We start from the raw sequence: 9,230 nt of genomic DNA, 5'->3' as shown, positions 1-9,230 counted from the left end.
GGATGCAAAGACACTCATTTCGTGGAACGACCCTAATACACTCCAGTCACTAAATGAACACTGAGGGGATTGGTCATGGTGGTGGAAAGCAGTAGTACGGTAAGTTCACCTGAGGTCAACGTCATGTTACCACATTCAGAGCTCTCTGGTGCCAATACCTAACTCAGGTTAGATTCTGCTGTCTTTCCCACTCTCACAGTTGATTTCCATGGGTTTGTTTTTCTGCACTTTGACATTTCCTATTCTGCCAGTGCTGCTTACTGTAGAACGTGGACGGGAATGCTAAAGAAGTCTTCTCACACAGGATACAGAGCCCACTGGGCACAAAGTGGTTGAATCAATGTTTTTTCAATTTCATTTGTCAATTTATTGTGATGTGGAATACACGTAAAATACATTGGATTGGCAAAAAGTCATCAACGTAAACTGTTGTTTTGAGGGTGAAATTTCAACCACAGAATTATGCCATCATGTTACCCAATTGTTCTATATATGTTAAATTTGTACTTTTGAAACATCGTCAGATCTTCAACGTTATATCCGCTACAAGAAACAAATTGTCCAGGCAGCACCTCCTACAGGACAGTTGATCTATCTACAACTACCCCTTTGGTCTCCCATCAAGGCTTTTACAGAACCCAGACTGCTTAGCTTTGATATAGTCTCTGACTATTACCAATGTGCTATCGTGAGAATGACTGTTTAGGGGTTTCCACTTCAAAACTAAATAGGTTCACTATTTTGTTGCTATTTTCATTGCAATGGCAAGGTTTAACAGAGCAAATGAACTCATATTTTATCAAGGTAATTATATTTCATAAATTATTCAGGCCTATATAGCATTTGTGAAAAGTAATCAACATCTATTGTTTCAAATTAATCCAGTATTCAACTAAAAATAGACAGTACATGGGGTGTCAAGCGTTTGGTTGATTTCAAATGTAATTCTAACGATAGCTTGCTAATGTTAGCTAGCTAGCCAGCTACCTATGCAAAATCCTCCAGCAGAATACCAAAAACTAGCTGATCATGTTCCTTTTCAATGTAAACACTAGCTAACTTATTAGTGTTGGCAAGCACCATTATTAGTATAATTCTAGCTGGATAATACAACAAATAGGTAACCCGGCCTATCTTTAGGCCTAAACACTAAATTACAGAACTCATGTTAATTATGATTAACATGGAGAAAGGTTTATATACCGTGTCTGATTATGGGTAGCTAGTAACCTAACGTAGCAGGCGTAAAAGAAGCGCCTGAAACTAGATCCCCTACATACCGTTCTTGACTAGAAGGAGGTTTTCTTCTGCATTGTTGCCTTGTTAACATCCAGAAGTGGAAGTCGCACCCATTTCCCCTGAAAACCGGAACATCCGGTTGTTGGGGACTAGGCAGAGGCTAGCTAGCTAGTAACATTAGACTAATTGTAGAGCCTACCACAGATTCCCACAAAGTCTCAGACTCCAGGACGCGCAAATGCTTATAAGAAAGAAACAAATGAAGACACAAACGTTATCGATTTCAATTGTTACTTGTAATGTAAAAAGGGGAGAAAAAGACAATCATATGTTCTCTGAATTACCTATCTAGCTAGGTTACTCACCATATTTATAGGATGCAGTTTTGAGTCACCACTAAAATAGTTATTTTGTGTTATTGAGAATCCCTATATGTTTGTTTAATCTAATTATGAATCCAAAAATAAAAATCCTTATTATTCTGTAAGAAATATAAGGTATTTTTATATGTTGCAATAAAGTTGACTAAAGTAGAAGCTTATGCTTTGCAGGTATTTTTTACTTAGTAATGAGTAGTAAGTATAGTGGCTATAGAAAATCTACACCCCTTTGAATTTTTTTCACATGTTGTTGTGTTACAAAATGGGATTCAATTGGAATTCATTTTCATTTTTTTCAAGATCTACACAATATACTCTGTAATGTCAAAGTGAAAACATAAATAAAACACTACTGTGCAGTACCTCAATTAGACAAGTATTCACCCTCTAAGTAAATACCTGTACATGTTAGAAACACCTTTGGCAGCGATTACAGCGATTACAGCTTCTTGGATAAGTCTTTTTGCACACCTGTATTGTGCAATATTAGCCTATTATTGTTTTCAAAAATGTTCAAGCTCTATCAAGGTGTTGAGGATCATGGCTAGACAGCAATTTCCAAGGATTTCAATAGATCCAAGCAGATTTATGTCAAAACTGTAACGTGGCCACTCAGGAACATGCACTGTTTCTTGGTAAGCAACTCCTGTGTAGATTTGGCTTTGTGTTGTCGGTTATTGTCCTGTTGAATGGTGAATTCCTGTCCCAGAGTCTGGTGTAAAGCAGACTGAAGCAGGTTTTCCTCCAAGACTTTGCTTGTGCTTAGCTCCATCCTGTTTATTTTTATCCTGAAAAACTCTGCAGTCTTTGATGATGTCAAATATACCCATACCAGAATGCAGCCACCACCATGCTTAAAAATAAGGAGGCAGTACTCAGTGATGTGTTGTGTTGGATTTACCCCAAATATTAGGCTTTGCATTTAGGCCAAAAACTGTATTCCTTTGCTGTGTTTTTTTGCAGTATTACTTTATTGCCTTCTTGCAAACAATGGTGACCTACCGGCTTGATTCGGTCTTATGTAGCAACATTTGAAATTGTATTTTTACATTGGATAAAAGCAAAGAGTCAGAGCTAGAAAATTGTATATCATTCACTACAGTTGAGGAACAATGGGAAAGTAATTCTGCTTTGAAAGTTGATAAACTTGTAACTTCACTTTTAAGAAAATGGACCTTTAATGTTTCGGTACCTACTGGAGAGCTCTTCTTTGTCTACACCCACTCAGCATCGTTCACACCATTTTAAGCTTTAGCCCCACCCATCTCTTCACATGTGAGGCTATGTACAAAACAACCAAAGATTTCAAGACTGAAGGCTGGTTTATACTACGGGTGTGTTCGTGAATTTAATCTGGAGTGCCAAAGTGTGCCCTGGGTGTTCATAAACTCAGAGCGTTGTCAGATTGTCCGTTCGTAATCTCAGAGTGTAGCTAGCCAGAGTGAATTTACCAGATACGTCTATCGATAGTTGTTGCAGTGACATCGTAAACATTCTATTGAAATAGTTACTTGCATAGTGGAGTCTTTTGTTTAGACATGTAGCTACCTAAACAATTAACCATAATCCCAACTCATAACGTTACTACCCTGCATGAATCTGCAGGTAGCTAACCAACTAGGTTCAATGTTAGCTAGCTAACATTAGGCTACAACTAGCAATGCAAATGGCTCTGAGATATTAATAATATTACTACACAGATCATACACGTAACATTAGCTAATAGCCAGGCAGCTAACGCTAGCAAGCTATCTAACAGTACACTTTAACATGAAATGAAAACGACTTTCTGACAAAATTAGAAACGTGTAATATCTGAAAATGTAGCTAGCTAGACTCTCTTACCCATATACAAGGATGGACGCTTCTCCCTCTCTGTCATGGATGTCATGGTTGCCCTTCTGTATGTTATCTTTTCAACTCCTTCTGCATATTTGCAATCAAACACCAGAATTTTCTCAATTTCCTTAGCTAAATCCACTGATTTCAAAACCCGGTCCTCCAGAGAGTGGATAGCAACACTTTTGCAGTTCTACTACGTGATATCTTTCTTTTTTTAAAGCTGCGCTAGAAAGGATTATCTACACATACTGACCAGCTCATATTATAGACAGAAGCATGGCAGACCAATCCTAACTCATCTCTCGGCATGTCCAGCCCACTCATTATCTCAGCCAATCATGGCTAGCAGGAAGGTTGCTGGCTTTTTCTATGGCTATGACTAAACCAACTAGGCTCGTAATTTAACAATTTTATTTGTATTTACAGATGGCATACACATTTGTAATTAAGGCACATGAAAGTTCACATGTTCCAGAAGGCATTTCTACAAAAAACGTTTACGTTTAAGTTTACGTTCAAATGTCGCTCCTGTGAAGTAGTGACGTGTGGCACATATGTATGTTTTGGAATATTTTTTTTTAAATATTTTTATTCTTATTTTCAATCTGTCATTTAGGTCATTATTCTGGAGTCACTACAATGTTATTGATCCATCCTCAGTTTTCTCCCATCACAGCCAATTTAAGTCAAAACTGTAACTAGGCCACTCATGAACATTCAATGCCGTCTTGGTAAGAAACAGTGTATATGGCCTTGTGTTCTATGTTATTGTCCTGCGGAAAGGTGAATTTGTCTCCCAGTGTCTGTTGGAAAGCAAACTGAACAAGGTTTTCCTCTAGGATTTTGCCTGTGCTTAGCTCTATTCTGTTTCTTTTTATCCTAAAAAACTTCCTAGTCCTTACCGATGACAAGCATACTCATAACATGATGCAGCCACCACCATGGTTGAAAATATGATGAATGGTACGTAGTGATGTGTTGCATTGGATTTGTCCAAAAAACTCTTTGTATTCAGGACATTAAGTTAATTTCTTATCCTTTTTTGTTGTTGCAGGTTTACTTTAGTGCCTTATTGCAAACAGGATGCATGTTTTGGAATATTTTTTATTCTATACAAGCTTCCTTCATTTCACTCTGTCATTTAGGTAAGTATTGTGGACTAACTACAATGTTGTTGATCCACCCTCAATTTTCTCCTATCACAGCCATTAAACTCTGTAACTGTTTTAGTCACCATTGGACCTCAGTGGTTTCCTTCCTCTCAGGCAACTGAGCTCGGAAGAATGACTGTATCTTTGTAGTGACTGGGTGTATTGATACACCATCCAAAGGGTAATTATTAATGTCACCATGCTGAAAGGGACATTCAATGTCAGATTTTTTTTTTTTTACCCATCTACGAATAGGTGCCATTGAAAATCCTCCCTGGTCTTTGTGGTTTGAATTGAGGGACCTTACAGATAATTTTATGTGTGGGGTACAGGGATTGGGTAGTCATTAAAAAATCATGTTAAACATTATTATTTCACAAAGAGTGAGCGCAACTTATTATGTGAGTTGTTAAGCGCATTTCTACTCCTGGATTCACTTAGGCTTAACATAACAAAGATGCTGAATAGTTATTGACTCAAGATATTTCAGATTTTCATGTTTATTTATTTCTTTATTAATTTCTAAAAACATAATTCCACTTTGACATTATGGGGTATTGTGTGTAGAACATTGACACAAAATCTACATTTTATCAATTTTAAGTTCAGTCTGTAACACAACAAAATGTGAAAAAAAGTCAAGGTGTGTGAATTTTTTCTGAAGGCACTGTAGGTACACAATAATTACAAATAGGTACCCCTGAAAATACACCTCTTTTTAACTAACTAAATCCTGTTTAAAACCTAGTAATTACATTGTCATAAGACTGATACATTAATACATGTACTCTGTGGTGTACTAGTGGGTTTTTTCTCCCACTATGATGGCAAGGATGTTCAAGTTGTGATATTGGGTAATATACACATTAATTATGAATTCATTAAAAAAATTAGAATCTGTGATGAAACCCGTATGCCGTTTAGTAAGGTTGACTAAATCAGATCTGTCTCTGGAAACTCAACCAAGTTAACCCATATTGTACACTTTTTTGGGGCAAGTGCGAGCAACACTGAGTGGAGATTTTGAAGAGTGCATTCATGGATAGGTAATTAAAGCCTATTGATTCTCCAACCTTTGTAATCTTGGACAGCCAGCAAATCTGTCCATTAGAGATGACAACGTTGTGACAGTTGTTACTGAATCAGATGCAGCTGAGAAGGAACAAAACACAAAATTGGTGAATTTAGTGGAAAGTAGCCCATTTGTAACAAGCATGGTAACAAGCATCTGTTGTTACACCTCTGTAATTACAGACTGTAATTCAAATCAAAATCAAATGTTAATTGTTCATGCACCGAATACAACAGGTATAGACCAAATCAAATCGAATCAAAATGTTATTTGTCACATATATATAACAGGTGTAGGTAGACCTTACCGATAAATGCTTACTTACAAGCCCTTAACCAACAGTTCAAGAAATAGAGTTAAGAAAATATGAGTTAAATAAACTAAAGTAAAAAATGTAATAAAAAATGAACACAATAAGATTACGTAACATTAACGAAGCTATATACCACCGGTAACATGTTATTATTACAGTGTACGTTTGAGTTTTTACAATCAACTACAAATATTTTCTACAGTGTAATTACATGTGTAATTAGGATCCCTTAAAATGAAGAGTTTCCATTGGAATTTGGATGTACTTCTAAATTATTAAAGGCATAGTGATTACAAATTAGAAATTGAACAAACTTTTTGCTGTCTTTTAGAGTGAGTGTATATACAGTGCCTTCGAAAAGTATTACAAATAAAACAGTGAAATAACACATTTACATAAGTATTCAGACCCTTTACTCAGTACTTTGTTGAAGCACTTTTGGCAGCATTAAGTCTTCTTGGATATGACGCTACAAGCTTGGCACACTTGTATTTGGGGAGTTTCTCCCATTCTTCTCTGCAGATCTTTTCAAGCTCTGTCAGGTTAGATGGGGTGTGTTGCTGCACAGCTATTTTCAGGTCTCTCCAGAAATGTTTGATCGGGTCCAAGTCCTGTCTTTGGCTGGGCCACTCAAGGACATTCAGAGACTTGTCCGGAAGGCACTCCTGCCTTGTCTTGGCTGTGTGCTTAGGGTTGTTGTCCTGTTGGAAGGTGAACCTTCGCCCCAGTCTGAGGTCCTGAGCACACTGGAGCAGGTTTTCATCAAGGATCTCTCTGTACTTTGCTCCGTTCATGTTTGCCTCGATCCTGATAAGTCTCCCAGTCCCGCCCACTGAAAACATCCCCACAGCATGATGCTGCCACCACCATGCTTCACCGTGGGGATGGTGCTGCGTTTCCTCCAGACGTGACACTTGACATTCAGGCCAAAGAGTTTAATCTTGGATTCATCAGACGAGAGAATGTTGTTATGTTTAATCCTTTAGAATAAGGCTGTAACGTAACAAAATGGAGAAAAAGTCAAGGGGTCTGAATACTTTCCAAAAGCACTGTAGGTTGTAATCTCATTAATCTCATTGATCAACGTTTCAACCAAATATTACCCAATTGTCCACATTTAAATTATTTTGTGTCACAGTGGGAAGCCTCTCTAAGCTAGGTATTATCTAAGGCTCCTGTCGGAAAGAAAGGCTCTTAGGGGGGTATTCAGACCCGAGTTACGCACGTGTAAATTGAACTTAATTCACTTTTTAAGCATTTTTCCTCTCTATGTGTGTAGGTGTACTCTGACTTTGAACTTAAGTGTGGGGAAACACATGCTAGCCAGCTATACAATTGGGGTGGAGATCACAGAACTCGAGTTGTGGCAGAGGTCTGTCTACACATACCCGTATTCTGACCTTGACTTAATGCCATGTTCAAGACAACTCGGAATCTTGGAACCTCCAAGTTAATATGTGCATAAGTTTTTTGCATAGAGCTTCCTGTTGGTTGATTCTGATACATTCCAAGTGGGAAATTGGAGCTTTCTACGACTAGTTTCCAAGTCAAACATTTCAAAGTTTCCAAGTTCTGAGTTGGCTTGAACACAGCATAATTCCCTAATAATTTCACCACCTTTACAAACCATTAATAAAAGTTGAGCAACCTGTCGGTTTCAAACATCTACTTAATGTTTTCACAGATGGAAATAACACCATTCTACATGCACTATAATTTATACATTGATAAGAGCTGTTATAGCTAGATAAATGAGTAATCAGTTTGGAGAAGGAGATGATAAATACAAATACTGGAAACATCAGGTTTTAAAGACCCAGATGCAGACACGTCAACTTGACAATGGTTTAATATTCCAACAGCGGCAGGCAATAGTCAGTTCAAGGCAGACAGGGGTCAGTAAACCAGAGGTGGGGCAACGGTACCGGACGGCAGTCAGGCTCAGGGTCAGGGTAGGCAGAGGTCAACAATCCAGAGGTGTGGCAAAGGTGCAGGACGGCAGGCAGGCTGAGGGGCAGGCAGATTGGTCAGGCAGGCGGGCTCAGAGTCAGGACAGGCACGGGTCAAAACCAGGAGGGCGAGAAAAAGAGAGACTGGGAAAAGCCGGAGCTGAGAACAAAAACGCTGGTTGACTTGACAAACAAGATGAACTGGCAACAGAGAACACAGGTATAAATCCACAGGGGATAATGGGGGAGATGGGCGACACCTGGAGATGGGTGGAGACAATCACAAGGACAGGCGAAACAGATCAGGGTGTGACAGGAAATGCATAGTGATTGATTTGAATTGTTTTCCCTTATGATTGCTGAAGACAAAATCATATCAACATTTCGGACCCGTTTCCACAGTGAAGTAGGCCTATAAATAGTTGTGCCATTATCAGAATTTTTATTATTTGGCCTTGTAATTTGTGGGATATAAAATGTTGGAGACCCAATCCAAATAGGCTGTAGACTATGGAATGAATTGCACAATGATAGGTTCGCCGAACCTACCAAGTTTTTTGTGCGCTCTAGAATATTTTCTAATACTTTTTTATTTTCTACAATTTGTATCATGTCAAATATTGGCCACTATCTGTAGCCACCATCAGTATTAACCAGACACATTTATAAACTATCACTGTAACGGTCGTCGTCGGTGGAAGAAGGTGAGGACCAAGATGCATCGTGGTATGTGTCCATATCTATTGGAATGAACATGGAAATAACAAAATAACAAAGGGAAACGACTGAAAATAGTTCTGGCTGGTGCAGACATACAACAGAAAATAAACACCCACGAAACAAAGGTGGAGAAAGGCTACCTAAATATGATTCTCAATCAGAGACAACTAACTACACCTGCCTCTGATTGAGAACCATACCAGGCCAAACTCAAAACACAACATAGAAAAACGAATATAGACAACCCACCCAACTCACGCCCTGACCATACTAAAACAAAGACATAACAGAAGAACTAAGGTCAGAACGTGACAGTACCCTCCCCCCAAAGGTGCGGACTCCGGCCGCAAAACCTGAACCTATAGGGGAGGGTCTGGGTGGGTGTCTGTCCGCGGTGGCGGCTCTGGCGTGGGACGTGGACCCCACTCCACCATAGTCTTTCTCCGCCTCTTTACACGCCTCCGTGGCCTTTCGGCAGCACAGGACGGACGGGAGATTCCGGCAGCACCGGACAGGCAGGAGACTCCGGCAGCTCCGGAGTGAAGGGCGATTCTGGCAGCTCCT

The sequence above is a fragment of the Oncorhynchus clarkii genome, chromosome 2 (assembly GCF_045791955.1).
Source record: "Oncorhynchus clarkii lewisi isolate Uvic-CL-2024 chromosome 2, UVic_Ocla_1.0, whole genome shotgun sequence".
NCBI classification, from domain to species: domain Eukaryota; kingdom Metazoa; phylum Chordata; class Actinopteri; order Salmoniformes; family Salmonidae; genus Oncorhynchus; species Oncorhynchus clarkii.
This window is presented reverse-complemented; position numbering follows the sequence as displayed.